The sequence below is a fragment of the Chiloscyllium punctatum genome, chromosome 6 (genome assembly GCF_047496795.1).
Source record: "Chiloscyllium punctatum isolate Juve2018m chromosome 6, sChiPun1.3, whole genome shotgun sequence".
Lineage (NCBI taxonomy): Eukaryota > Metazoa > Chordata > Chondrichthyes > Orectolobiformes > Hemiscylliidae > Chiloscyllium > Chiloscyllium punctatum.
The window spans coordinates 2,997,055-3,023,525 of record NC_092744.1 but is presented as its reverse complement, the minus strand read 5'-3'; the positions used below and the strand labels follow the sequence as shown (position 1 = coordinate 3,023,525).

Below are 26,471 nucleotides of genomic sequence, written 5' to 3'. Positions count from 1 at the left end.
GGGTATCTGGAATAGTTCTCTACTACAAAATCAACTCAGTTTTGCTGTTATTGCCTGCAACATATTGTATGTTTTTCACAAAATGCCACTCTTCCTCTGGTCAGAGTTAGTGGGGAGGTGACCATCTAGTGGTATTGTCGATGGACAAGTAAAGCAGAGACCTGGCTTGAACCTTATCATGGTAGATAGTGGATTAAATACAATCCTGTAATCATATACCGTGAAACTCTTGGCATTTTTTTTTAAAAAAGCTATCTGGTACACTTTTAAGAAAGGCAAACTTCTGGCCTTACGCAGTGTGGTCAGCATGTGACTCCAATCTCACAGCAATGTAGTTGAGTTTTAACTGAAATGGCCTCGCAATCAATTGCTAGAAAGTTTCAAATAAAAAAGGGAGGGAACCTGACAGAGCACCTGGCATTGACTGAGACACCAGAAATGATAATACCACAAACAAATTGCTCCAACCCTGCAATTCCTCCTCAAAAATATCTGGGGGCCAATGACCAAATTGGGAGAGCTCTCATAATCTAATCAAGCAACAGCCTAATACTTATAGACTCACACCTTGTCAACAGTGTCCCAGAAACAGCATCAACATTCCTGTGCCATGAGATGTGGAGGCACAGTGAGACAAACAGGAGGCAGCATCCACTCACAATAAATAAAGAAACAGAGATGACATACAACCAATCAAACCATCTTCTTAGAATACAAATTCAAGCCTTTTTAACACAGTAAAAGTATTACCCCCTTAATGTCAAAACACCATAAGGATATTATTAAATTGCAAAGGGTGCAGAAGAGATTTATCAGGATGTTACTTGGACTGGAGGGTTTGAGTTGTGAGAAGAGGCTGGGAATATTTTCCCTGGAGTCAAATAGCGTGGCGCTGGAAAAGCACAGCTGGTCAGGCAGCATCCGAGGATCAGGAGAGTAGATGTTTCAAGCATAAGCCCTTTATCAGGAATGTGGGGGTACCCAAGGGCGCTGAGAGATAAATGGGAGAGTGGCGGGACTGGGGGTGGGGGAGGTAGCTGGAAATGCAATAGGTAAATGGAGGTGGGGGGTGATGGTGATAGGTCGGAGCGGAGGGCAGAGTAGATAGCTGGGAAGGAAGATGAACAGGTAGGACAGTTCAAGAGGGTGGTGCTGAGTTGGAGGGTTGGATCTGGCATAAGGTGGGGGGGGGGGGGGGGGGTGGTGAAGGAGATGACGAAACTGGTGAAATCAACATTGACCCAGTATGGTTGGAGGGTGCCAGCGCAGCAGTTGAGGTGTTCTTCTTCAAGGCTTCGGGTGGTTAGAATATGGCAGTGGAGGCGGCCCAGTGCTTGCATGACCTTGGTGGAGTGGGAAGGGGCATTGAAATGTTTGTCCACAGGGCAGTAGGGATGCTTCCCTGGAGCAGAGGAGGAAGAGGGGTGACCTAATAAAATCACGAGGGGCACAGATCCAAAACTAAAGGGCATAAATTTTAAGATGGGAGCGGAAGGATTCAAAAGGGACATGAAGGGCGACTTTTTCATAGAGAGGGTGGTTTGTATGTGGAATAACCTGCCACAGGAAACTGTAGAGGCGACTGCAATTACAACAATTACTTGTATAACACTCACACCAGAGACTCTGTATCCAACACCTTCATAGGTTCAAGTCTCTTGCAACTTCAACTTTTACACTGTCTGCTTCTTTCTGGAGCTATCATGCACCCATCATCAATGTCCCAAATTTTAAGCTGGCTCTTCAGGGTTTTAATCACACCACTCTGGTCTGAGACAACCACTAAATTGTCACTGTCCTTCACTACTCAGGAGCATGGATCTATATAACCGCCCTAATCCACACGTCACAGGACTTCCACAAGGTCAAGTGAAAGTTAGAAGTTTCCATCTCTTAGCTCTGGGTGCTTCCCTCAAGCTGTAAAAAAAAGTTTCAGAAATCTCTAACAGTCTTTGAGGTCCCATTGTTTACCTTGCTAGCTCGCAAAACAATCTAAAATAAAAATTCACATGCTCGCGAGGTGAGGAATAGGGAGAGAGAGCAGTTGAACATGTGACTACAGGGATGGTGCAGGAGGGAGGGTTTCGGATACCTGGATAATTGGGGCACATTCTGGAGGTAGGGATGGTCTACACCTGAACCAGAAGGATACCAATATCCTGTGTGTGTGTGGGGTGGGGGTGATTTGCTCATGCTCTTCGGGAGGGTTTAAACTAATTCAGTGGGGGGTGGGGAGGTGGGAACCTGATTTGTTGCTCCAGTGTATAGGAGGTTGAGAATAGCGAGGTCATGAATAAGGTCACAGGAGTGAACTGGCAAGCAGGAAGGTGGTTTGAAGTGTGTTTACTTCAAGGCCAGGAGTATCCAGAATAAGATGGATGAACCTGCAGCATGGGTCAGTACTTGGAATTTCGATGTTATGGCCATTTCGGAGACATAGATAGTGCAGAGGCAGGAATGGTTGTTGAAGGTTCCGGAGTTTAGGTGTTTCAGAAAGATCAGGATTTGTGGTAAAAGGGGGGGAGGTGTGGCATTGTTAGTCAAGAATAGTATAACTGTGGCAGAAAGGACGTTCGATGAGGACTTATCTATGGAGGTAATATGGGCCGAGGTTGGAAACAGGTGGAGAGATCACCCTGTTGGGAGTTTTCTATAGGCTTCCAATTGTTCCAGAGATGTAGAGGAAAGGAGGGCAAAGATGAATCTGGACAGGAGCGAGAGTAACAGGGTAGTTTTTATGGGGGCTTTTAACTTTTCAAATATGACAGGAAACACTACAGCTCGAGTAGTTTAGAGAGATCAGTTTTTGTCCAACGTGTGCAGGAGTGTGTAGACAGGCCAACAAGAGGCAAGGCCACATTGGATTTGGTACTGGGTAATAAACCAGGTCAGGTGTTAGATTTGGAGGTAGGTGAGCACTTTGGTGATAGTGACCACAATTCAATTATGTTTACTTCAGTGATGGAAAGGAGTAGATACATACCACAGGGCAGGTGTTATAGCTGGGGGAAAGGCAATTATGATGCGATTAGGCAAGATTTAGGATGCGTAGGATGGGGAAGGAAACTGCAGGGAATGGGCACAAGAGAAATGTGGAGCTTGATCAAGGAACAGCTACTGCACGTCCTTGATAAGTATGTACCTGTCAGGCAGGGAGGAAGTGGTCGAGTGAGGGATCCGTGGTTTACTAAAGAAGTTGAATCTCTTGTCAAGATGAAGGAGGCTTATGTTAGAATGAAGGCTCAGTTAGAGCACTTGAGAGTTACAAGTTAGCCAGAACAGACCTAAGGAGAGAATTAAGAGGAGCCAGGAGGGAACATGGGAAGTTTTTGGCATGTAGGATCATGGAAAACCCTAAGCTTTCGAAGGGAAAAATCAAGAATAAAAGAATGAGTAGGATAAGATGAGGGCCAGTAAAGGACAGCAGTTGCAGTTGGGCATGGAGTTTGAAGAGATAGGAGAGGCGCTAAATGAATATTTTTTGTCAGTATTCACACAGGAAAAAGACAAAGACAATGTTGTTGAGGAGAATACTGAGATACAGTCTACTGGATGAGATGGGACTGAGGTTCCTAGGGAGATGATGTTATCTATTTTCGCACTCTCCAGAATTGCTAAGTCCCCTGGGCTGGATGGGATTTATCTTGGGATTCTCTGGGAGGAGATTGCAGAGCCTTTGGCTATGACCTTTATGTCGGCACTGTCAACAGGAATAGTGCAAGAAGACTAGAGAATAGCAAATGTGTCCCCTTATTCAGGAAGGGGAGCAGAAACAACCCTGGTAATTGTAGACCAGTGAGCCGTACTTTGGTTGTGGGAACAGTGTTGGAAAGGATTATAAGAGGATTTATAATCATCTAGAAAGGAATAAATTGAATAGGGATAATCAACGCAGTCTTGTGAAGGGTAGGTTGTTCCTCACAGATCTTATTGAGTTCCTTGAGAAGGTGAGCAAACAGGTGGATGAGGGCAAAGTGGTTGATGTGTTCAGTAAGGCATTTGATAAGATTCCTCACGGTAGGCTATTGCAGAAAACACGGAGGCATGGAATTGAGGGTGAATTAGCAGTTTGGATCACAAATTGGCAAGATGTCAGAAGACAGAGGGTGGTAATTGATGGGAAATGTTCATCAGAGAGCTCCGTAACTAGTGGTGTACTGCAAGGATCTGTTTTGGGTCCACTGCTATTTGTCATTTTTATAAATGACCTCGATGAGGACATAGAAGGATGGGTTAGTAAATTTATGGATGACACGAAGGTCAGTGGAGTTGTGGACAGCGTTGAAGGATTAGATTAGATTACTTACAGGGTGGAAACAGGCCCTTCAGCCCAACAAATCCACACCGCCCCGCCGAAGCGCAACCCACCCATACCCCTACATCTACCCCTTACCTAACACTATGGGCAATTTAGCATGGCCAATCCACCTGACCCGCACATCTTTGGACTGTGGGAGGAAACCGGAGCACCCACAGGAAACCCACGCAGACACGGGGAGAACGTGCAAACTCCACACAGTCAGTCGCCTGAGGCGGGAATTGAACCCGGGTCTCTGGCGCTGTGAGGCAGCAGTGCTAACCACTGTGCCACCGTGCCGCCCTAATTGAGGATGTTGTAGGTTACAAAGAAATGTAGCCAAATTGCAAAGCTGGGCTGAGAGGTGGCAAATGGAATTTAATGCGGAAAAGTATGAGGTGAATCACTTTGGAAGGAGCAACAGGAATACAGCGTACTGGGCTAATGGTAAGATTCTTGGTAATGTGGATGAGCAGAGAGATCTGCGTCCATGTGCATAGATCCCTGAAAATTGCTCCCAGGTTGATACTGTTGTTAAGAAGGCATATGGTAAGTTAGCGTTTTTTGGTAGAGGGACTGAGTTTTGGAATCACGAGGTCATGTTGCAGCTGTACAAAACTCTGGTGCAGCTGCACTTGGAGTATTGTGTACAGTTCTGGCCACCACATTATAGGAAGGGTGTGGAAGCTTTGGAAAGGGAGCAGAATTCATTTACCAGGATGTTGCCTAGTACAGAGGGAAAATCTTATGAGGAAAGGCTGAGGGACTTGAGGCTGTTTACATTAGAGTGAAGGTTAAGAGAGGACTTAATAGAGGCAATACAAGACGAACAGAGGATGAGATAGGGTGGACAGCGAGACCCTTTTTCCTCGGATAGTGATGGCTCCCATGAGGGGACATAGCTTTAAATTGAGGGGTGATAGATAGAAGATAGATGTCAAAGGAAGGCTCTATACATAGAGCATTATAGAGCAGTATAGGCCCTCGATGTTGCGCCGACCACTCAGTAGTAGGGGTATGGAATGCACTGCCTGCAACAGTAGTGGCCTGACCAACATTAAGTGCATTTAAATGGTCATTGGATAAACATATGGATGATAATGGAATACTGTCGATTAGATGGGCTTTAGATTGGTTCCACAGGTCAGTGCAACACTGACCTGTGGAAATGTATTAAAGAAAAAGAGAGATCTTATAAAGTGTCTAAGAACAGTGGGAAATCAGAAGATTGGGAAGGATACAAAAGCCAACAGAGGATAACAAAGAGTGTAATAAGAAATGAGAGGATCAAATATGAAGGTAGGCTAGCCAGTAATATTAGAAATAATAGTAAAAGTTTCTTTCAGTACATAAGAAACAAACGACAGGCAAAAGTAGACATTGGGCCACTTCAAACTGATGCAGGGAGCCTAGTGATGGGAGATAAGGAAATAGCAGGAGAACTTAACAAGTACTTTGCGTCAGTTTTCACAGTGGAAGACATGAGTAATATCCCAACAATTAAAGGGAGTCAGGGGGCTGAGTTGAGTATGGTTGCCATTACGAAAGAGATAGTGCTAGAAAAGTTAAAAAGTCTTAAAATTGATAAATCTCCTGGCCCTGATGGGATACACCCTAGAGTTCTGAGAGAGGTTGCTGAGGAAATAGCAGAGGCATTGGTTGAGATCTTTCAAGAGTCACTGGAGTCAGGAAAGGTCCCGGATGATTGGAAGATGGCTGTAGTAACCCCCTTGTTCAAGAAAGGATCAAGGCAAAAGATGGAAAATTATAGGCCAATCAGCTTAACCTCGGTTGTTGGTAAAATTCTAGAATCCATCATTAAGGATGAGGTTTCTAAATTCTTGGAAGAGCAGAGTCTGATTAGAACAAGTCAACATGGATTTAGTAAAGGGAGGTCATGCCTGACAAACCTGTTGGAATTTTTTGAAGAGGTAACAAGTAGGTTAGACCAGGGAAACCCAGTGGATGTGGTCTATCTGGACTTTCAAAAGGCCTTTGATAAGGTGCCACACGGGAGGCTGCTGAGCAAGGTGAGGGCCCATGGTGTTCGAGGTGAGCTGCTGGGATGGATTGAGGATTGGCTATCTAACAGAAGGCAGAGAGTTGGGATAAAAGGTTCTTTTTCAGAATGGCAGCCGGTGACGAGCGGTGTCCCGCAGGGTTCGGTGCTGGGGCCACAGCTGTTCGCATTATATATTAATGATTTGGATGAGGGAACCGGGGGCATTCTAGCGAAGTTTGCCGATGATACGAAGTTAGGTGGACAGGCAGGTAGTACTGAGGAAGTGAGGAGGCTACAGAAGGATCTAGACAGGTTGGGAGAGTGGTCCAGGAAATGGCTGATGGAATTTAACGTGAGCAAGTGCGAGGTCTTGCACTTTGGCAAAAAGAATAAAAGCATGGACTACTTTCTAAATGGTGAGAAACTTAATAAAGCCAAAGCACAAAGGGATCTGGGAGTGCTAGTCGAGGATTCTCTAAAGGTAAACATGCAGGTTGAGTCTGTGATTAAGAAAGCGAATGCAATGTTGTCTCTTATCTCAAGAGGGTTGGAATATAAAAGCAGAGATGTACTACTAAGACTTTATAAAGCTCTGGTTAGGCCCCATTTGGAGTACTGTGTCCAGTTTTGGTCCCCACACCTCAGGAAGGACATACTGGCACTGGAACGTGTCCAGCGGAGATTCACACGGATGATCCCTGGAATGACAGGTCTAGCATATGAGGAACGGCTGAGGATACTGGGATTGTATTCGTTGGAGTTTAGAAGATTAAGGGGAGATCTAATAGAGACGCACAAAATAATACATGGCTTTGAAAAGGTGGATGCTAGAAAATTGTTTCTGTTAGGCGAGGAGACTAGGACCCGTGGACACAGCCTTAGAATTAGAGGGGGTCATTTCAGAACGGAAATGCGGAGACATTTCTTCAGCCAGAGAGTGGTGGGCCTGTGGAATTCATTGCCACGGAGTGCAGTGGAAGCCGGGACGCTAAATGTCTTCAAGGCCGAGATTGATAGGTTCTTGTTGTCTAGAGGAATTAAGGGCTACGGGGAGAACGCTGGCAAGTGGAGCTGAAATGCGCATCAGCCATGATTGAATGGCGGAGTGGACTCGATGGGCCGAATGGCCTTACTTCCACTCCTATGTCTTATGGTCTTATGATTCTTGAAGGGCCTGTACTGTGCTGTAGTGTCTGAGGCAGCAACACTCATATCTGATGAAGCAATTGAAAAACGTATGCTTGAAACATTTCCCCACAAATGCTATGCGAGAATTAATTGTACCTAATTGTTTTAAAAGTATTTAAATCGAATTGCTTGAAAATATTGGTCCAAATATTCCTGATTCATTCCAAAACCCAACAGTGCAGCACTGCAGAACTTCCAATTACCAGTCTGCTTTACAAGTTCTCCAGTATTTATGTCCTTCCTCTAATGTGGTGAATAGAACTGTATATAAACACCAGCCTGGGGCATAACCAGCAACTTTTTTGGTTCCAGCAGTACATCCCTGCTTTTGTAATTGAGATGTTGCCCAATAAAGGAAAGCATTCCACCAGTTACTGTCCTGACACCTTCAGCGACCTGTACAGAGGCTCTGCAGGTCTTTGACTTCCTCATCCCTGATCTGCTCTCAGTCACAGTATTTAAGAGTCAGATTATGTGATGAGATACGGAGTCATTGACAATTTTAGAGGGAAAAAATTGTCTTGCTTGCATCTTTGTAGAGTGAACACCTAAATAAAATCTTCTGGTTCCAATGAAGAGTCACTGGACTTGAAATGTTAACTCTACTTTCTTCCCAAAGATGCTGCCAGACTGCTGAGTTTTTCCAGCAAATTGTGTTTTTCTTACAGCATCTGCAATTCTTTGTTTTAATAAAAGCTTATTGTTGTAAATGCTGCAGCCCCTAGTATACCCTTGAAATGTAACAATTATAAAGTAAAATGCCTTTTTTTCTGCTTAACCTATTTTTCTAATCAACCACATCTCTGGAGCTGGTGGGACTTGAACCAGTGGGGACGACATTTTACCATCGCACGGATGATTTGGTTTAAGCGAAAGTTGGTAGGGTGGAAGGTGAGCACCAGGGGCGTTCTGTCCTTGTTACAGTTGGAGGGGTGGGGTCTGAGGGCGGAGGTGCGGGATGTGGACGAGATGCATTGGAGGGCACCTTTAACCATGTGGGAAGGGAAATTGCATTCTCTAAAGAAGGAGGCCATCTGGTGTGTTCTGTGGTGGAACTGGTCCTCCTGGGAGCAGATACGGCGGAGGTGGAGGAATTGGGAATAGGGGATGGCATTTTTGCAGGAGGTAGGGTGGCAAGGGGTGTAATTCAGGTAGCTGTGGGAGTAGGTGGGTTTGTAAAAAAATGTTGGTGTCAAGTCGGTCGTCATTAATGGAGATGGAGAGGTCCAGGAAGGGGAGGGAGGTGTCAGAGATGGTCCAGGTAAATTTAAGGTCAGGGTAGAATGTGTTGGTGAAGTTGATGAATTGCTCAACCTCCTTGCGGGAGCATGAGTTGGCGCCAATGCAGTCATCAATGTAGCGGAGGAAGAGGTGGGGAGTGGTGCCGATGTAATTACAGAAGATGGACTGTTCTACGTAGCCAACAAAGAGACAGGCATAGCTGGGGCCCATACATGTGCCCATGGCTACCCCTTTGGTCTGGAGGAAGTGGGAGGATTCGAAGGAGAGATTGTTAAGGGTGGGGACCTGTTTGGCCAAACGAATGAGAGTGTCAGTGAAAGGGTACTGTTGGGGACGTCGGGAAAGGAAAAAAAACGGATGGCTTGGAGGCCCTGGTCATGGCGGATGGAGGTGTAGAGGGATTGGATATCCATAGTGAAGATGAGGCGTTGGGGGCCGAGGAAATGGAAGTCTTGGAGGAGGTGGAGGGAGTGGGTGGTGTCTCGAACGTATGTGGGGAGTTCCTGGACTAGGGGGGATAGGACAGTATCGAGGTAGGTAGAGATGAGTTCAGTGGGGCAGGAGCATGCTGAGACAATGGGTCGGCCAGGGTGGTCAGGCTTGTGGATCTTGGGAAGGAGGTAGAACCAGGCAGTGCGGGGTTCCCGGACTATGAGGTTGGAAGCTGTGGGTGGGAGATCTCCTGAGGTGATGAGGTTCTTATGGTCGGGGAGGTGGGGTCATGGTCGAGAGGGCGGTAGGAAGAGGTGTCCTCGAGTTGGCGTTTGGCTTCAGCTGTGTAGAGGTCAGTACACCAGACTACCACTGCGCCTTTATCTGCTGGCTTGATGGTGAGGTCGGGATTGGACGGCTGTGCGTTGTGAGGGTGAGAGGTTGGAGTGGGGGAGGGGGGTAGACAGGTTGACGCGGTTAATGTCCTGGTGGCAGTTGGAAATGAAGAGTTCGAGGGCAGGTAATAGGCCAGCTTGGGGTGTCCAGATGGATGCAGTGTGTTGGAGGTGGGCGAAGGGGTCCTCGGAAGGTGGGCGGGAGTCCTGATTGTAAAAGTAAGCTCGGAGGCGGACGCTGCGGAAGACGTGTTCGACGTCTTGCCGTGTATTAAATTCATTGATGCGTGGACGGAGGGGGATGAAGGTGAGCCATTAGCTACCCATTCATACTAAGTAACCATAGGCTTCAGTTTTAACAAATTGACAAAGATTTCATTGACCCATTCAAAACTTTGAAGGGGCTTGACAGCTACATAGATACACAGAGTGGCTTAAGAATTTAGTACAAATCTCAGAGTAAAGTTGTTTGATTCTTTGAAATTTTTCATCTCATATTATTGCAGATGGCCTTTTACTGAAATAATTAGATATTTGATCACTCGGTCAGGGTAATCAAGCGATATGGGGAGCAGGTAGGGAAAATGGAGTGGAGACAGAAAACTGGCTCGAGTCTACTGTCTACTCCTGCTCCTAATACTTACTAAAATTAACTGAACCTTGGTATCAATACATACTGAGATAGGCAAATGGACATGCCGATCTATGCTGTAGTTTTAAGTAGCAAACTCTAGGTTACATTCAAACCAGGAACACTTTACATCCAGAGGAATATTCATGAAGGTAGGGGCAAGTTTCACCCTTTCAAAGTGCCAGGTTTAATGACATGTGGCATTTTGAAAGAGAAAAAATAATTCTGATTAACATACAGAAAGAATCAAACTATAGCAACAATATAATTGCAAAACACATCCTGGAAATGCTGGAGAACTAACGCTGAGTTCGCTTTAGGACTGGGGTTCTGGATCAATTCTGAACGTGAGTTATTCTGGGCATAAAAAAGTTAACTGTCCCTTTCTCCACAGATGCTGCCAGATCTGCTGAGTTTCTCCAGCGTCTAGTTTTTATTTCAGAAGCTGGCAACTTGAGTTCTATTGGCCCGATAATGCAATACGATTGCCCTGGCTTATATCTGAAATGTATTACTTGATCAAGACAATCATCTATAGAACAGAACAAGGCTGTCTGTGGAGCAATGAAAACAGACAGGACTGGGCAGCATCTGTGGACAGGCAATTACAGTTAATGGGGTTGGGGGGGGGGGGGGTGAGGAGATGTTGGGGGGTGAGGAGATGTGGGGGGGTGGGGAGATGAATAGGGGTGGGGGAGGGGGGTGGGGAGATGGATGGGGTGGGGAGTTGTGGGGAGATGGATGGGGGGGGAGGGGAGAGATGCGGTGGGGGGAGGGGAGAGATGCGGGGGGGGGAGGGGTGAGATGCGGGGGGGGGAGGGGTGAGATGCGGGGGGGGGAGGGGTGAGATGCGGGGGGGGAGGGGTGAGATGCGGGGGGGGAGGGGTGAGATGCGGGGGGGGGAGGGGTGAGATGCGGGGGGGGGGGGGAGGGGAGAGATGCGGGGGGGGGGAGGGGAGAGATGCGGGGGGGGGGAGGGGAGAGATGCGGGGGGGGGGGAGGGGAGAGATGCGGGGGGGGGGAGGGGAGAGATGCGGGGGGGGGGAGGGGAGAGATGCGGGGGGGGGAGGGGAGAGATGCGGGGGGGGGGAGGGGAGAGATGCGGGGGGGGGAGGGGAGAGATGCGGGGGGGGGGAGGGGAGAGATGCGGGGGGGGAGGGGAGAGATGCGGGGGGGGAGGGGAGAGATGCGGGGGGGGGAGGGGAGAGATGCGGGGGGTGGAGGGGAGAGATGCGGGGGGGGGGGAGGGGAGAGATGCGGGGGGGGGGGAGGGGAGAGATGCGGGGGGGGGGGGGAGAGATGCGGGGGGGGGAGGGGAGAGATGCGGGGGGGGAGGGGAGAGATGCGGGGGGGGGGAGGGGAGAGATGCGGGGGGGGGAGGGGAGAGATGCGGGGGGGGGAGGGGAGAGATGCGGGGGGGGGAGGGGAGAGATGCGGGGGGGGGAGGGGAGAGATGCGGGGGGGGTGGGGAGACGGGGGGGGTGGGGAGACGGGGGGGGTGGGGAGACGGGGGGGGGTGGGGAGACGGGGGGGGTGGGGAGACGGGGGGGGTGGGGAGACGGGGGGGGTGGGGAGACGGGGGGGGTGGGGAGACGGGGGGGGTGGGGAGACGGGGGGGGTGGGGAGACGGGGGGGTGGGGAGACGGGGGGGGGTGGGGAGACGGGGGGGGGTGGGGAGACGGGGGGGTGGGGAGACGGGGGGGGTGTGGGGGGTGGGGAGGTGTGGGGGGTGGGGAGGTGTGGGGGGTGGGGAGGTGTGGGGGGTGGGGAGGTGTGGGGGGTGGGGAGGTGTGGGGGGTGGGGAGGTGTGGGGGGTGGGTGGGGAGGTGGGGGGCCGGGGGGAGGTGGGGAGATGGGGGGGGAGGGGAGATGGGGGGGGGGGGGAGGGGAGATGGGGGGGGGAGGGGAGATGGGGGGGGGAGGGGAGATGGGGGGGGAGGGGAGATGGGGGGGGAGGGGAGATGGGGGGGGGAGGGGAGATGGGGGGGTGGGGAGATGGGGGGGGGAGGGGAGATGGGAGGGTGGGGAGATGGGGGGGTGGGGAGATGGGGGGGAGGGGAGATGGGGGGGGAGGGGAGATGGGGGGGGGAGGGGAGATGGGGGGGGAGGGGAGATGGGGGGGGGAGGGGAGATGGGGGGGGGGAGGGGAGATGGGGGGGGGGAGGGGAGATGGGGGGGGGGAGGGGAGATGGGGGGGTGGGAGGGGAGATGGGGGGGTGGGGAGATGGGGGGGTGGGGAGATGGGGGGGAGGGGAGATGGGGGGGGAGGGGAGATGGGGGGGGGAGGGGAGATGGGGGGGGAGGGGAGATGGGGGGGGGAGGGGAGATGGGGGGGGGGAGGGGAGATGGGGGGGGGGAGGGGAGATGGGGGGGTGGGAGGGGAGATGGGGGGGTGGGGAGATGGGGGGGGGAGGGGAGATGGGGGGGGAGGGGAGATGGGGGGGAGGGGAGATGGGGGGGGGAGGGGAGATGGGGGGGGGTGGGGAGATGGGGGGGAGGGGAGATGGGGGGGGGAGGGGAGATGGGGGGGAGGGGAGATGGGGGGGGAGGGGAGATGGGGGGGGAGGGGAGATGGGGGGGGAGGGGAGATGGGGGGGGTGGGGAGATGGGGGGGTGGGGAGATGGGAGGGTGGGGAGATGGGGGGGTGGGGAGATGGGGGGGGTGGGGAGATGGGGGGGTGGGGAGATGGGGGGGGTGGGGAGATGGGGGGGGTGGGGAGATGGGGGGGTGGGGAGATGGGGGGGTGGGGAGATGGGGGGGTGGGGAGATGGGGGGGGTGGGGAGATGGGGGGGTGGGGAGATGGGGGGGTGGGGAGATGGGGGTGGTGGGAGATGGGGAGATGGGGGGGTGGGGAGATGGGGAGATGGGGGGGGTGGGGGTTTGGAGGGTCGCGCGCTTGTCCGTTACTATTTGAAAATGCCGTACTCACTGTGACGTCAGGCGGTCCCGGCAACTAATGTTTCCCCCACCCGGCCGCGGCCGTGTATAAAGGTTCCTCTCTCCGGAAAGGTCACTGAGGCGCTTGCGCAGTCTCTCTGCCAACCCCTCAGATGCCGGCATCCTTCACAACTACGCCTGCGCACGCGGCCCGCCGGCATCACGCAGGCGCAGTGATAACCTCATTCCCAAGCCTGTCAGGGAAGGCCACACTTGATGTAACTGAGAGATTTCTTCAGAGAGAGAAATGGCTGGCAGCTGGACTGAGGAGCTGCACCACTCCCTATCAAAGATAACAAGGTGCACTATTGTTTTCGTAATATCCACTGACACGACGTAGGCACGGGAGAAAATACTGCCCTGTCCCAGCTAGGGAAGAATTAGGCGCTATGTCAATACACGGTGGATGTTGGTATTAAAAAGGAAGTGTTTCACTGTGAAACACAATTCCACACAGTTAATGCCAACAGCACGTGTCATTGAAGGGAATGAGCTTGGACTGAAGTACAGAAATAGTATCAGAGTCATGATGCACAGTAAAGGGCCCACTGAGTCTGCACTGGTCAAAGTTAAAGATCACACAGCAACAGGTTATAATCCAACAGGTTTAGTTGGAAGCACTAGCTTTCAAAGCGCTACTCCTTCAGGTGGTTGTGGAGCAGAATCATAAGACACAGCATTTATAGCAACAGGATTGCAGTGTCATGGAATGTAATATTAAACAAAATCAGCTTGAGTGTTTGACCTACCCTCCACAAAATCATGTTGACTATCCCTAATCAAATCATTCCTTTCTGGATGATTATAAATCCTGCCTCTTCTAATCTTTTCCAACACTTTACCCACAACCAAGTAAGGCTCACTGGTCTATAATTACCAGGATTCCCCTTGAAAAAGGAGTCAACATTTGCTATCTTCTAGTCTTCTGGAACTATTCCTGTTGACAATGACAGAAAGATCAAAGCCAAAGGCTCTGCAATCTCCTCACTGGATTCCATGAGAATCCTAGGATAAATCCCATCCGACCCAGGGGACTTATCTATTTTCACACTTTCCAGAATTGCTAACACCATTATGTTCTTATGACTCTGCTCCCCCCCCTGCAATTGAATCCTCAACTTCCTCACTCAGACTGCAATCTGAAAGGATAGGGAGCAATATGTCCTCTACCATAATTCTCAACATCGGTGCCCTGCAAGGCTGCACACTCAGCCCCTTATTGTACTCTTATATACTTGTGACAGCGTAGCCAAATTCAGCCTCAACTCCATTTACAAATTTGTTGATAATATTACTTTGGAGGGTCAGATCTCAGTCGAGGCTGAGTACAGGAAAGATATAGACAGCTTACTGACAGGGTGTAAAGATAACAATATCTGCCTCAATGTCAGCAAAATGAAAAAGCTAGTCATCGACTTCAGGAAGTGGAGTGGAGGACAAGCCCCTGTCCATATCAGTGATGCTGAGGTGAAGGTGGTCAAGAGCTTCAAGTTCCTTAAAGTAAATATCACCAACAATCTGGCCTGATCCATCATGTCAACACTATAGTCAAGAAAGTACAGCAACGTCTCTCTTCCTCATAAAGCTAAGGAAATTCAGCATGTCCACAATGACTCATTCCAATTTTTAATAGAAAGCATGCATCCAGATGCATCACAGCTTGGTTCGGCAACTGCTCTGCCCACGGCAACAAGTTACAGAGTCCATCACGAAAACCAGCATTCCTTCCATTGACTCCTATACTTCCCACTTCCTCAGGAAAGCAGCCAACATTATCATAGACCCCTCCCACCCCAGTTACACTCTCATCCATCAGGCGGAAGCTACAAAGGTTTGAAAACACAAACCAACAGATTCAAGAGTAGCTTCTTCCCCACTATTATCAGACCTATGAAGGGACCCCTCATACATTAGAGTTCATCTTTCTCTACACCTTCTCTGTATTTGTAACACTATATTCTGTCATCTTGATGTACTTATGTAAGGTATGATTTGTCTGGTTAGCATGTGAAACAATACACTGTTTATCAGTTAATGTGACAATAAATCAACTCAAATCAAGTATGAAATGTTTGGGATATTTGATTTGATTTGATTTTGGATTTTATTGCCACATGTACTCAGTACAAAAGTACAGGAATATGGTGAAAAATGTATAATGTCACCACACAAGGCACCATCTTAGGTACAATACCTTAGCGCAGAATCTTAACAGTAAGGTAGAAAGAAAATTAAACATCACAGTATTTAAACTAATACAGCAGGGGATGGGAACGAAACTTGTAGGACAGATACAGAAGAGGATGAGAGTAGGGAGTTCCAAAATCAAGTATCTGACACTGGCAAGTTGACACTGGTTTGAAGTGTGTGTACTTCAACGCGAGGAGCATCCGGAATAAAGTAGGTGAACTGGCAGCGTGGGTTGGTACCTGGAACTTCGATGTTGTGGCCATTACGGAGACATGGATAGAGCAGGGACAGGAATGGTTGTTGCAGGTTCCAGGATTCAGATGTTTCAGTAAGAACAGAGAAGATGGTAAAAGAGGGGAAGGTGTGGCATTATTCATCAGGGACAGTATTACAGTTGCAGAAAGGATGTTTGGGGACTCGTTAACTGAGGTAGTGTGGGCTGAGGTTAGAAACAGGAAAGGAGAAGTCACCATGCTGGGAGCTTTCTATAGGCCTCCGAATAGTCCCAGAGATGTAGAGGAAAGGATAGCAAAGATGATTCTCGATAGGAATGAGAGAAGCAGGGTAGTTGTCATGGGGGACTTCAACTATCCAAATATTGATTGGGATCACTACAGTACGAGTACTATAGATGGGTCAGTTTTTGTCCAGTGTGTGCAGGAGGGCTTCCTGACACAGTTTGTAGACAGGCCAACAAGGGGCGAAGCCACTTTAGATTTAGTACTGGATAACGAGCCTGGCCAGGTGTTAGATTTGGAAGTAGGTGAGCACTTTGGAGACAGCGATCACAATTCTGTCAGGTTTACTTTAGTGATGGAAAGGGATAGGTGTACTCCACCGAGCAAGAGTTACAGCTGGGGGAAGGGAAATTACGATGCAATTAAGAAAGATTTAGAAAGCGTAGAATGGGGAAGGAAACGGCCGGGGATGAGCACATTAAAAATGTGGAGCTTATTCAAGGAAAAGCTCCTGTGTGTCCTAGATAAGTATGTACCTGTCAGGCAGGGAGGAAGATATAGAACGGGGAGCCGTGGTTTACTAAGGAAGTGGAATCCCTGGTCAAGAAGAAGAAGGTTTATATTAGGACAAAATGTGAAAACTCAGTTAGGGAACTTGAGGATTATAAGGAAGTCAGGAAAGACCTAAAGGACAACTCAGAAGAGCCAGAGGGGGACATGAGAAGTTGTTGGCGGATAGGATCAGGTTAATCCTAAGGCTTTCCATAGGTATGTCAGGAATAAAAGAACGACGAGAGTTAAATTAGGGCCAATCAAGGGATGAATACAGATTTCTCCAGCTTCCTCATTTCCCCTCCCCCCACCTTTTCTCAGTCCCAACCCTCAAACTCAGCATCGCCTTCTTGACCTGCAATCTTCTTCCCGACCTCTCTGCCCCCACCCCCTCTCCGGCCTATCACCTCATCTTAACCTCCTTCCACCTATCGCATTTCCAAAACCCCTCCCCCAAGTCCCTCCTCCCTACCTTTTATCTTAGCCTGTTTGGCACACCCTCCTCATTCCTGAAGAAGGGCTTATGCCCGAAACGTAGATTCTCCTTCTCCTTTGATGCTGCCTGACCTGCTGTGCTTTTCCAGCAACACAGTTTTAAGCTCTGATCCCCAGCATCTGCAGTTCTCACTTTTTCCATTCAAGGATAGTAGTGGGAAGTTGTGTGTGGAGTCAGAGGAGATGGGGAAGCACTAAATAAATATTTTTCGACAGTGTACACTATAGAAAATGAAAATGTTGTCGAGGAAGATACAGAGATACTTGCATCTAGACTAGAAGAGATTGAGGTTCACAAGGAAGAGGTATTAGAAATACTGCAGAGTGTGAAAATAGACAAGTCCCCTGGGCCGGATGGGATCTATCCGAGGATCCTCTGGGAAGAAAGGGAAGAGATTGCCGAGCCTTTGGCATTGATCTTTAAATCATCATTGTCTACAGGAATAGTGCCTGAGGACTGGAGGATAGCAAATGTGGTTCCCTTGTTCAAAAAGGGTAGTAGAGACAACCCTGGTAATTACAGACCAGTGAGTCTCACTTCAGTTGTTGGTAAAGTGTTGGAAAAGGTTATAAGAGATAGGATTTATAACCATCTAGAAAAGAATAATCTGATCAGGGACAGTCAGCACAGTTTTGTGAAGGGTAGGTCGTGCCTAATGAATCTCATTGAGTTTTTTGACAAAGTGACCAAACAGGTCGATGAGAGTAAACTGGTTGATGTGGTGTATATGGATTTCAGCAAGGTGTTCAATAAGGTTCCCCACAGTAGGCTATTATACAAAATGCAGAGGAATGGGATTGTGGGAGACATAGCAGTTTGGATTAGTAATTGGCTTGCTGAAAGAAAACAGAGGGTTGTAGTTGATGGAACATGTTCATCTTGGTGTCCAGTTACTAGCGGCATACCGCAAGGGTCAGTGTTGGATCCATTGCTGTTTGTCATTTTTATAAATGACCTGGATGAGAGCTTAGAAGGGTGGGTTAGTAAATTTGCGGACGACACTAAGGTCGGTGGAGTTGTGGATAGTGATGAAGGATGTAGTAGGTTGCAGAGAGACATAGATAGGATGCAGAGCTGGGCTGAGAGGTGGCAAATGGAGTTTAATGTGGACAAGTGTAAGGTGATACACTTTGGAAGGAGTAATCGGAATGCAAAGTACTGGGCGGTGTTTTCCCTTTCACAGAAGGAGGAGGAGCAGCGGGGGAAGTGACGAGGGCCAGAGGGGCAGCCGGGAAGGAAAGCAGTGAGCATAAATACTCACCCTTCGATGCCAACGGCCATTTTGAGTGCGAGCAGCAGCGGAGATAAGATGAACCCGGAAGACTGCGGAAGGAAAGCAGTGACCATATGTATCAGCAAGGTGGCTAAACCCGAGACTCTACTATTATAGAGTCTCCCACCCGCCCTCCTCCTTTAACCTAGTTAATAAGGTAACGTTCATTCTAAACTTCCTCTATTGGATATAAGTTTGTTATTAATTTTTATAGCAACTTGAACTAAGCTTCTACTTTAGTACTGAGTGGGTGTTCAGATAAGTGGGGTATGGATGCTAGGACAGTTGGTTGCTCCTCCTGCAGAATGTGGCAGGTGGAAGATATGGCACATGTCTCCGCTGGCTACGTCTGTGGGAAATGCGCCCAACTCCAGCTCCTTGAAAACCGTGTTAGGGAATTGGAGCTGGAGCTGGAAGAACTACGGATCATTCGGGAGGCTGAGGGGGTAATTGAGAGGAGTTATCGGGAGTTGGTCACTCCTAAGGCTCAGGACAAAGATAAATGGGTTACAGTTAGGGGGAGGAAAGGGGACAGTCAGTCAGTGCAGAGATCCCCTGTGGACATTCCCCTCAGTATCGTTTTGGATACTGCTGGGGGGGATGACCTACCAGAGGAAAGCCATAGCAGTCAGTTCTCTGGCACTGAGCCTGACACTGTGGCAAAGAAGGGAAGGGGGCAGAATAGAAAAGTACTCGTGGTAGGGGACTCGATATTTAGGGGAATCAACAGGAGATTTTGTGGTCAGGATCAGGATTCCTGGAAGGTATGTTGCCTCCCTGGTGCCAGGGTCTGGGACGTCTCCGATCGGGTGTATAAGGTTCTAAAAGGGGAGGGCAAACAGCCAGAAATCTTGTTACATATTGGCACTAATGATATAGCCAGGAAAAGGATCGAAGATATACAAAGTGATTTCAGGGAGTTAGGATGGAAGTTGCAAAGCAGGACGAACAGATTAGTGTTCTCTAGTTTACTACCGGTGCCACGAGATAGCGAGGCGAGGAACAGGGAGAGGGAGCAGCTTAATACGTGGCTGCGCAGCTGGTGTAGGAGGGAGGGCTTCAGATACGTAGATAATTGGGATGCTTTCTGGGGAAGATGGGACCTGTACAAGAAGGAAGGGTTGCATCCGAACTGGAGGGGACCAATGTCCTGGGTGGAAGTTTTGCACGAATAGTTCGAGAGGGTTTAAACTTGTATGGCGGGGGGTGGGAACCTGAGCTGTATACCGGAGGTGAGAGTTGATGCAGATGAGGCAGTAGCAAGAGGTAGACCAGCTAGTGGGAAGGATTTTCCTGGCAAGGAACCAAGGTATCAGTTAAAGTGTGTTTGCTTTAACGCAAGGAGTATCAGGAATAAAAGTATCGAACTTAGAGCATGGATCAGTACCTGGTGCTATGATGTTGTGGCCATTACAGAGACGTGGGTTTCTCAGGGGCAGGAATGGTTGCTGGATGTTCCAGGGTTTAGAGCGTTTAAAAAGAATAAGGAGGGGGGAGAAAAGAGGAGGGGGTGTAGCACTGCTAATCAGAGAGGGTATCACAGCTACAGAAGCTTCCATTGTCGTGGAAGATCTGCCTACTGAGTCAGTATGGGTGGAAATTAGGAACGGTAAGGGAGCAGTCACCTCATTAGGGGTTTACTACAGGCCTCCCAATAGCAGCAGGGAGATGGAAGAAAGCATAGCTCGGCAGAGTTTGGAAAAGTGTAGGCTTGTTGTAATGGGTGACTTTAACTTTCCCAATATTGATTGGAACCTCCTTCGAGCAGAAGATTTGAATGGAGCTGTTTTTGTAAGGTGTGTTCAGGAGGGTTTCCTAACTCAGTACGTTGACAGGCCGACGAGGGGAGAGGCCATTCTAGACTTGGTGCTCAGCAATGAGCTGGGGCAGGTATCAGATCTTGTGGTGGGAGAGCATTTTGGTGATAGTGACCACAACTGCCTCACATTCTACATAACTATGGAGAAGGAGAAGATTAGGCAAAATGGGAGGATATTTAATTGGGGAAGAGGAAACTATGATGCAATTAGACATGAGTTAGGAAGCATGGACTGGGAGCAATTGTTCCATGGTAAAGGCACTATAGACATGTGGAGACAGTTTAAGGAACAGTTGTTGCAAGTGATGAATAAATATGTCCCTCTGAAACAGGCAAGAAGTGGTAAGATAAAGGAACCTTGGATGACAAGAGCGGTGGAGCTTCTCGTCAAAAGGAAAAAGGTAGCTTACATAAGGTGGAGGAAACTAGGGTCAAGCTCAGGTCTAGAGGATTACAGGCAGGTGAGGAAGGAGCTTAAAAATGGTCTGAGGAGAGCCAGGAGGGGGCACGAGAAAGGCTTGGCAGAACGGATTAGGGAGAACACAAAGGCATTTTCCACTTATGTGAGGAATAAGAGAATGGTCAAAGAAAGAGTAGGGCCGATCAGGGATAGCATTGGGAACTCGTAGGTAGAGTTTGAGGAGGTAGAGGAGGCCCTAAATGAGTTTTTTGCTTCTGTCTTTACGAAAGAAACGAACTTTGTAGTGAATGAAACCTTTGAAGAGCAGGTGTGCATGCTGAAATGGATAGAGATAGAGGAAGCTGATGTGCTGAAAATTTTGTCAAACATTAAGATTGACAAGTCGCCATGCCCGGACCAGATTTGTCCTCGGCTGCTTTGGGAAACGAGAAATGCAATTGCTTCACCACTTGTAAAGATCTTTGCATCCTCGCTCTCCACTGGAGTCGTACCTGAGGACTGGAGAAAGGCAAATGCAATTCCTCTCTTCAAGAAAGGAAATAGGGAAATCCCCGGCAATTACAGACCAGTCAGTCTCACGTCTGTCATCTGCAAGGTGTTAGAAAGGATTCTGAGGGATAGGATTTATGACCATCTGAAAGAGCATGGCTTGATTAAATGCAGTCAACACGGCTTTGCAAGGGGCAGGTCATGCCTCACAAACCTTATCGAATTCTTTGAGGATGTGACTAGAAAAGTTGCTGAGGGTTGAGGTGTGGATGTGGTGTATATGGACTTCAGCAAGGCATTTGATAAGGTTCCCCATGGTAGGCTCATTCAGAAGGTCAGGAGGAATGGGATACAGGGGAACTTAGCTGTCTGGATACAGAATTGGCTGGCCAACAGAAGACAGCGAGTGGTAGTAGAAGGAAAATATTCTGCCTGGAAGTCTGTGGTGAGTGGTGTTCCACAGGGCTCTGTCCTTGGACCTCTATTGTTTGTAATTTTTATTAATGACTTGGATGAGGGGATTGAAGGATGGGTCAGCAAGTTTGCAGATGACACAAAGGTTGGAGGTGTCGTTGACAGTATAGAGGGCTGTTGTAGGCTGCAGCGGGACATTGACAGGATGCAGAGATGGGCTGAGAGGTGGCAGATGGAGTTCAACCTGGATAAATGTGAGGTGATGCATTTTGGAAGGTTGAATTTGAAAGCTGAATACAGGATTAAGGATAGGATTCTTGGTAGTGTGGAGGAACAGAGGGACCTTGGGGTGCAGGTACAAGATCCCTTAAAATGGCCACCCAAGTGGACAGGGTTGTTAAGAAAGCATGTGGTGTTTTGGCTTTCATTAACAGGGGGATTGAGTTTAAGAGTCGTGAGAACTTGTTGCAGCTCTATAAAACTTTGGTTAGACCGCACTTGGAATACTGCGTCCAGTTCTGGTCGCCCTATTATAGGAAAGATGTGGATGCTTTGGAGAGGGTTCAGAGGAGGTTTACCAGGATGCTGCCTGGACTGGAGGGCTTATCTTATAAGAAAAGATTGACTGAGCTCAGACTTTTATCATTGGAGAAAAGGAGGAGAAGAGGCGGCCTAATTGAGCTATACAAGATAATGAGAGGCATAGATAGAGTCGATAGCCAGAGACTATTTCCCAGGACAGAAATGACTAACACAAGGGGTCATAGTTTTAAGCTGGTTGGAGGAAAGTATAGAGGGGATATCAGAGGCGGGTTCTTTACACAGAGAGTTGTGAGAGCATGGAATGCGTTGCCAGCAGCAGTTGTGGAGGCAGGGTCATTGGGGACATATAAGAGACTCCTCGGCATACATATGGTCACAGAAATTTGAGGTTGCATACATGAGGATCAGTGGTCAGCATAACATCGTGGGCTGAAGGGCCTGTTCTGTGCTGTAATGTTCTATGTTCTATGTTCTAATGGTAAGATTCTTTGGAGTGCAGATGAGCAGAGACATCTCGGTATTCATGTACACAGAACCCTGAACGTTGCCACCCAGATTGATAGGGTTGTTAAGAAGGCATATACAGTGTTTTGGCCTTTATTAATAGGGGGAATTGAGTTCCGGAACCAGGAGGTTATGCTGAAGCTGTACAAAGCTCTGGTACGGCCACACTTGGAGTATTGTGTACAGTTCTGGTCACCGCATTCTAAAAAGGATGTGGAAGCTTTGGAAAGGGTGCAGAGGAGATTTACTAGGATGTTGCCTGGTATGGAAGGAACGTCTTAGGAGAAAAGGCTGAGGGCCTTGAAGCTGTTCTCGTTAGAGAGAAGGTTGAGGGGTGACTTAATAGAGACATACAAGATAATCAGAGGGTTACCTAGGGTGGTCAGGGAGAGCCTTTTTCCAAGTATGGGAACGGCCAACACGAGGGGACACAACTTTAAAGTGAGGGGAGATAGGTATAAGACAGATGTCAGAGGTAGTTTCTTTACTCAGAGAGTAGTAAGGATATGGAATGCTTTGCCTGCAACGGTAGTAGATTCGCCAAGTTTAAGTACATTTAAGTCGTCATTGGACAGGCATATGGACGTACATGGAATAGTGTAGGTGGGATGGGCTTCAGATTAGTATGACAGGGCGGCGCAACATTGAGGGCCGAAGGGCCTGTACTGCGCTGTAATGTTCTATGTTCTATATAGTGTAGTGTAAAACATACGAAATAAGGTTAAAAGTTACAAGTTGCAGATCTTCTTAGTTTTAAGTAGAAAATAAATAAATTAGGCTGAAAGTTCAATCATTAAGTGTTTAGCTGCAGTGGGACCATACTTTGAAGAATCACCTCAAGACTGGAAGTCCCTGCTGAGGCCACGCTGAACCAAGAGACTACCACATACGGCCGAAAGAGCACCACGCTGGGCCAAGCAACCTCCACACTGGAGCACTGAGAGATCACTGCGTCAGGCTGAGGGTCCAGCAGCCAGGCCGAGAGACAGCAATTTGATTTATTGTTGTCACATACCAAGATACAGTGAAAAATGTTATTATTTGGCAATTGTTTTGGTGTATCATTTGCAAAATTGGAGCCTTTACTAACCATAGAAAAAAAGAGGAATGTGCCTTCATATAGCACCATTAATGTTTCACGAGAATCCCTACAGTGTGGAAACAGGCTCTTTGGCCCAGCAAGTCCACACCAACCCTCTGAAGAGTAACCCACCCAGACCATTCCCCTACATTATGCACGTAACCTACACATTCCTAAAACTATGACACTATGGACAATTTGGCATGGTCAGTTCACCTAACCTGCACATCTTTGGACTGTGAGAGGAAACCAGAGCACCCAGAGGAAACCCACACAACACAAGGAAAATGTGCAAACTCCACACAGACAGTCGCTGGAGGCTGGAATTGAACATGGGTTCCTGGCAATGTGAGGCAGTAGGGCTAACCACTGAGCCACCATGCTGCCCAAACATCTTGAAGCACTTTGTGGTTAATGAAATACTGTTGAAATGCAAAGGGGCATTGCTGAACACAAAACAGCCCATTTGCACACAACAAGGACTGATAAACAATGATGACAGAAATGCCTAGGTAATAAGTTTTTTGATGGTGTTGATTGAGAGATAACTGGCCATGAGAACTCTATAGCTCTACAAATGGCCTTGGACTCTGTGTGTCCATCATCGCATTAGTTCTTCAATGACTCTCAGCCCGTGTTATGTGTTTACGTGGAACATTAATCCACAACCTTCTGGGCATTGATTCCAGAGTCTACTATTGAGCCAAGGCTGACACTTTTTTAAAAATCAATGATATGAATGGAAATGAAATGACCAAAACTAAGTATTTGGGTTTTCAGCTTATATCTCTTTTCAGCTTGAAAAATTGCCCTTAGTTTCTAACTTTTGGATTTCTGATCAAGTCCTATAGATGTGACCTGCAATTTTGACTCCTCTTAGCTCTTAAACGCTAATGTGGAAACTTCAACAATAGCCACATGGGATAGTAATGGACAGCTACTGTCCTGTGTGCAGTCAGATATATTAATAGTAATAATAATAATAATAATAACTTTTTGTTATATATATTCATTAAAATATAGTAAAATGTGTATAAGTCAGCATAAGCTGCTGCCATTTTCATTATGAAAAGTATAAAAAGAAATGTTATCATTACAAAGTTAGGACAAATTTCGTTTTTGTTCCGTACACTTCCAAAGTGGCTATGTGACGCGCCTTACTCCATGGCACCAAAGCTGAACCTGAGGATGTAACATCAAGGAGGAAGAACGCTGAAGCAGCCCTCACCGCCACTGACCAGACGCAGAACATCACCTCTGCCAAAGCCACCTTATTACTGCCAATAGCCAGGAGACTGTCCCAATTCTTGAGGACTGGGGCCCAACTCAACTTCTGAGAACTGGGTGACTGTCCAAACTAACTCCCGATGGCCAGGGTTCATTCACTCCGCTGCTGTTGTCGATGCAGCCAAAACATCAGAGAGAAAGAACAGACCCCACTCATTGACACTGGAACAGTTGCTCAAGCTGTGACCACCATGGGTCACAAGGAATGGACTGGATCCACTGCTCAACAGCTCCCCGCAACCTCCCTCCACCACCGCAGCAGCAGAAAGAAGAAAAAATGAATTTGATTCAAAAGTTAAATGAAGAAAAATAAAATTTAAAAAATGGAGAATTCAGTTGGTCATGCGAGAGGGGGTTAGGAGCCCGAACACCACCTACCTTCCACCATCTTGAAACAGAATGAAAACTGGATGGGAATGAAAGGAAATTAAAATATTTTACTGTCTTAAGAACTTGGCACAAGTTCATTATTAAAATAAATTTTTGTTAATCATAGAAAGAGTAAAAGTGGTATACCATTTCTATGCTGAAAACATTGATGTTTCACAGTAGTCAAACTCAGACTATAGAAGGACTGTAATATTTATCCTTTAACTTTATTTCTTTATTTTCCTAATTTTGCTATTAAGAACTGTAATGTAGAACTTTTAACATTTTTCTTTATTTCTCTATTTTAGTACCTAAGATTTGTAACTAGGTGCTTGTATCTGAGATGGTGCTGTGTGTGGAAACATTGGACACTTTTTCACTGTACACCTGTGCTTGAGTACATATGACAATAAAGCCTTGTTTTAATTCTGATTCTAATTCAATATTTTATTGCGTAAAAATCTGTCACCTTTGAATTTTATGCAATGGGCGCTATACGCATGACAGAGATATATACCATTCTAGCCTCCTTTTAAACTCTGTAGTGAGATATTCTGAGACCTTGTATAGTTGCATCTGTCCCATAAATTATGACTTTCAAGACAAATTTAGCACAGTGATCAAGTTACTGGAGACTGCCAACACTCATTAAACCTATGACCTGGTGAAAATGGATCACGAGAATTAAAATATTTTGAAATTTAACTTTTCTTCTTATGGTTTTAAAGAATAAATCTAAGGATGTAACCTTGTTTTACAAGTGCTTGCTATTTGCTACATGTGCCTGTATAAGACTCTGGTGCGGCCACATCTGGAATATTGTGTGTAGTTTTGGTCACCATACTATAGGAAGGATGTGGAGGCACTGGAACGGGTGCAGAGGAAGTTTACCAGGATGTTGCCTGGTATGGTAGGAAGATCCTATGAGGAAAGGCTGAGACACTTGGGGTTGTTTTCATTGGAGAAAAGAAGGTTTAGGGGTGACTTGATAGAGGTGTACAAGATGATTAGGGGGTTAGATAGGGTTGACAGTGAGAACCTTTTTCCACGTATGGAGTCAGCTATTACAAGGGGGCATAGCTTTAAATTAAGGGGGGGTAGATATAGGACTGATGTTAGGGGTAGGTTCTTCACTCAGCGAGTCGTAAGTTCATGGAATGCCCTGCCAGTAGCAATGGTGGACTCTCCCTCTTTATGGGTATTTAAGCGGGCATTGGATAGGTATATGGAGGATAGTGGGTTAGTGTAGGTTAGGTGGGCTTTGATCGGCGCAACATCGAGGGCCGAAGGGCCTGTACTGCGCTGTATTCTTCTATGTTCTATGTTCTATAAACATGCTCAGAAACAAGAGGGTCAACAGAATATTTTTACAACCATAATATGCTTTGGACATCAGTTTTCCTTTCACTGTTTTGTACCTTATATTTGTCAGTATTACATTTTCTTTGC

The 26,471-nt window shown here is 47.6% G+C and overlaps 1 protein-coding gene and 1 long non-coding RNA gene across 3 annotated transcripts in view; one reads left to right on the top strand and one right to left on the bottom strand.

The window, feature by feature from the left end:
- Positions 1-13,203, bottom strand: part of rhbdd1 (rhomboid domain containing 1) — an 88,879-nt gene extending 75,676 nt beyond the window's left edge. Inside the window, exon 1 of one of the 2 annotated variants that reach the window (XM_072571892.1) lies at positions 13,119-13,203. The gene's annotated coding sequence lies outside the window, so the exon portion shown is untranslated. Of the gene's footprint in view, positions 1-13,114 lie in introns of both variants that reach the window. The other variant, XM_072571893.1, reaches the window with a different exon arrangement.
- Positions 13,204-13,299: 96 nt separating this feature from the next.
- Positions 13,300-25,465, top strand: LOC140478662 (uncharacterized). The gene is made up of 3 exons (XR_011960836.1): positions 13,300-13,426; positions 18,006-18,252; positions 23,091-25,465. It is a non-coding gene; the product is annotated as an uncharacterized lncRNA (long non-coding RNA).
- The last annotated feature ends 1,006 nt before the right edge of the window (positions 25,466-26,471 follow it).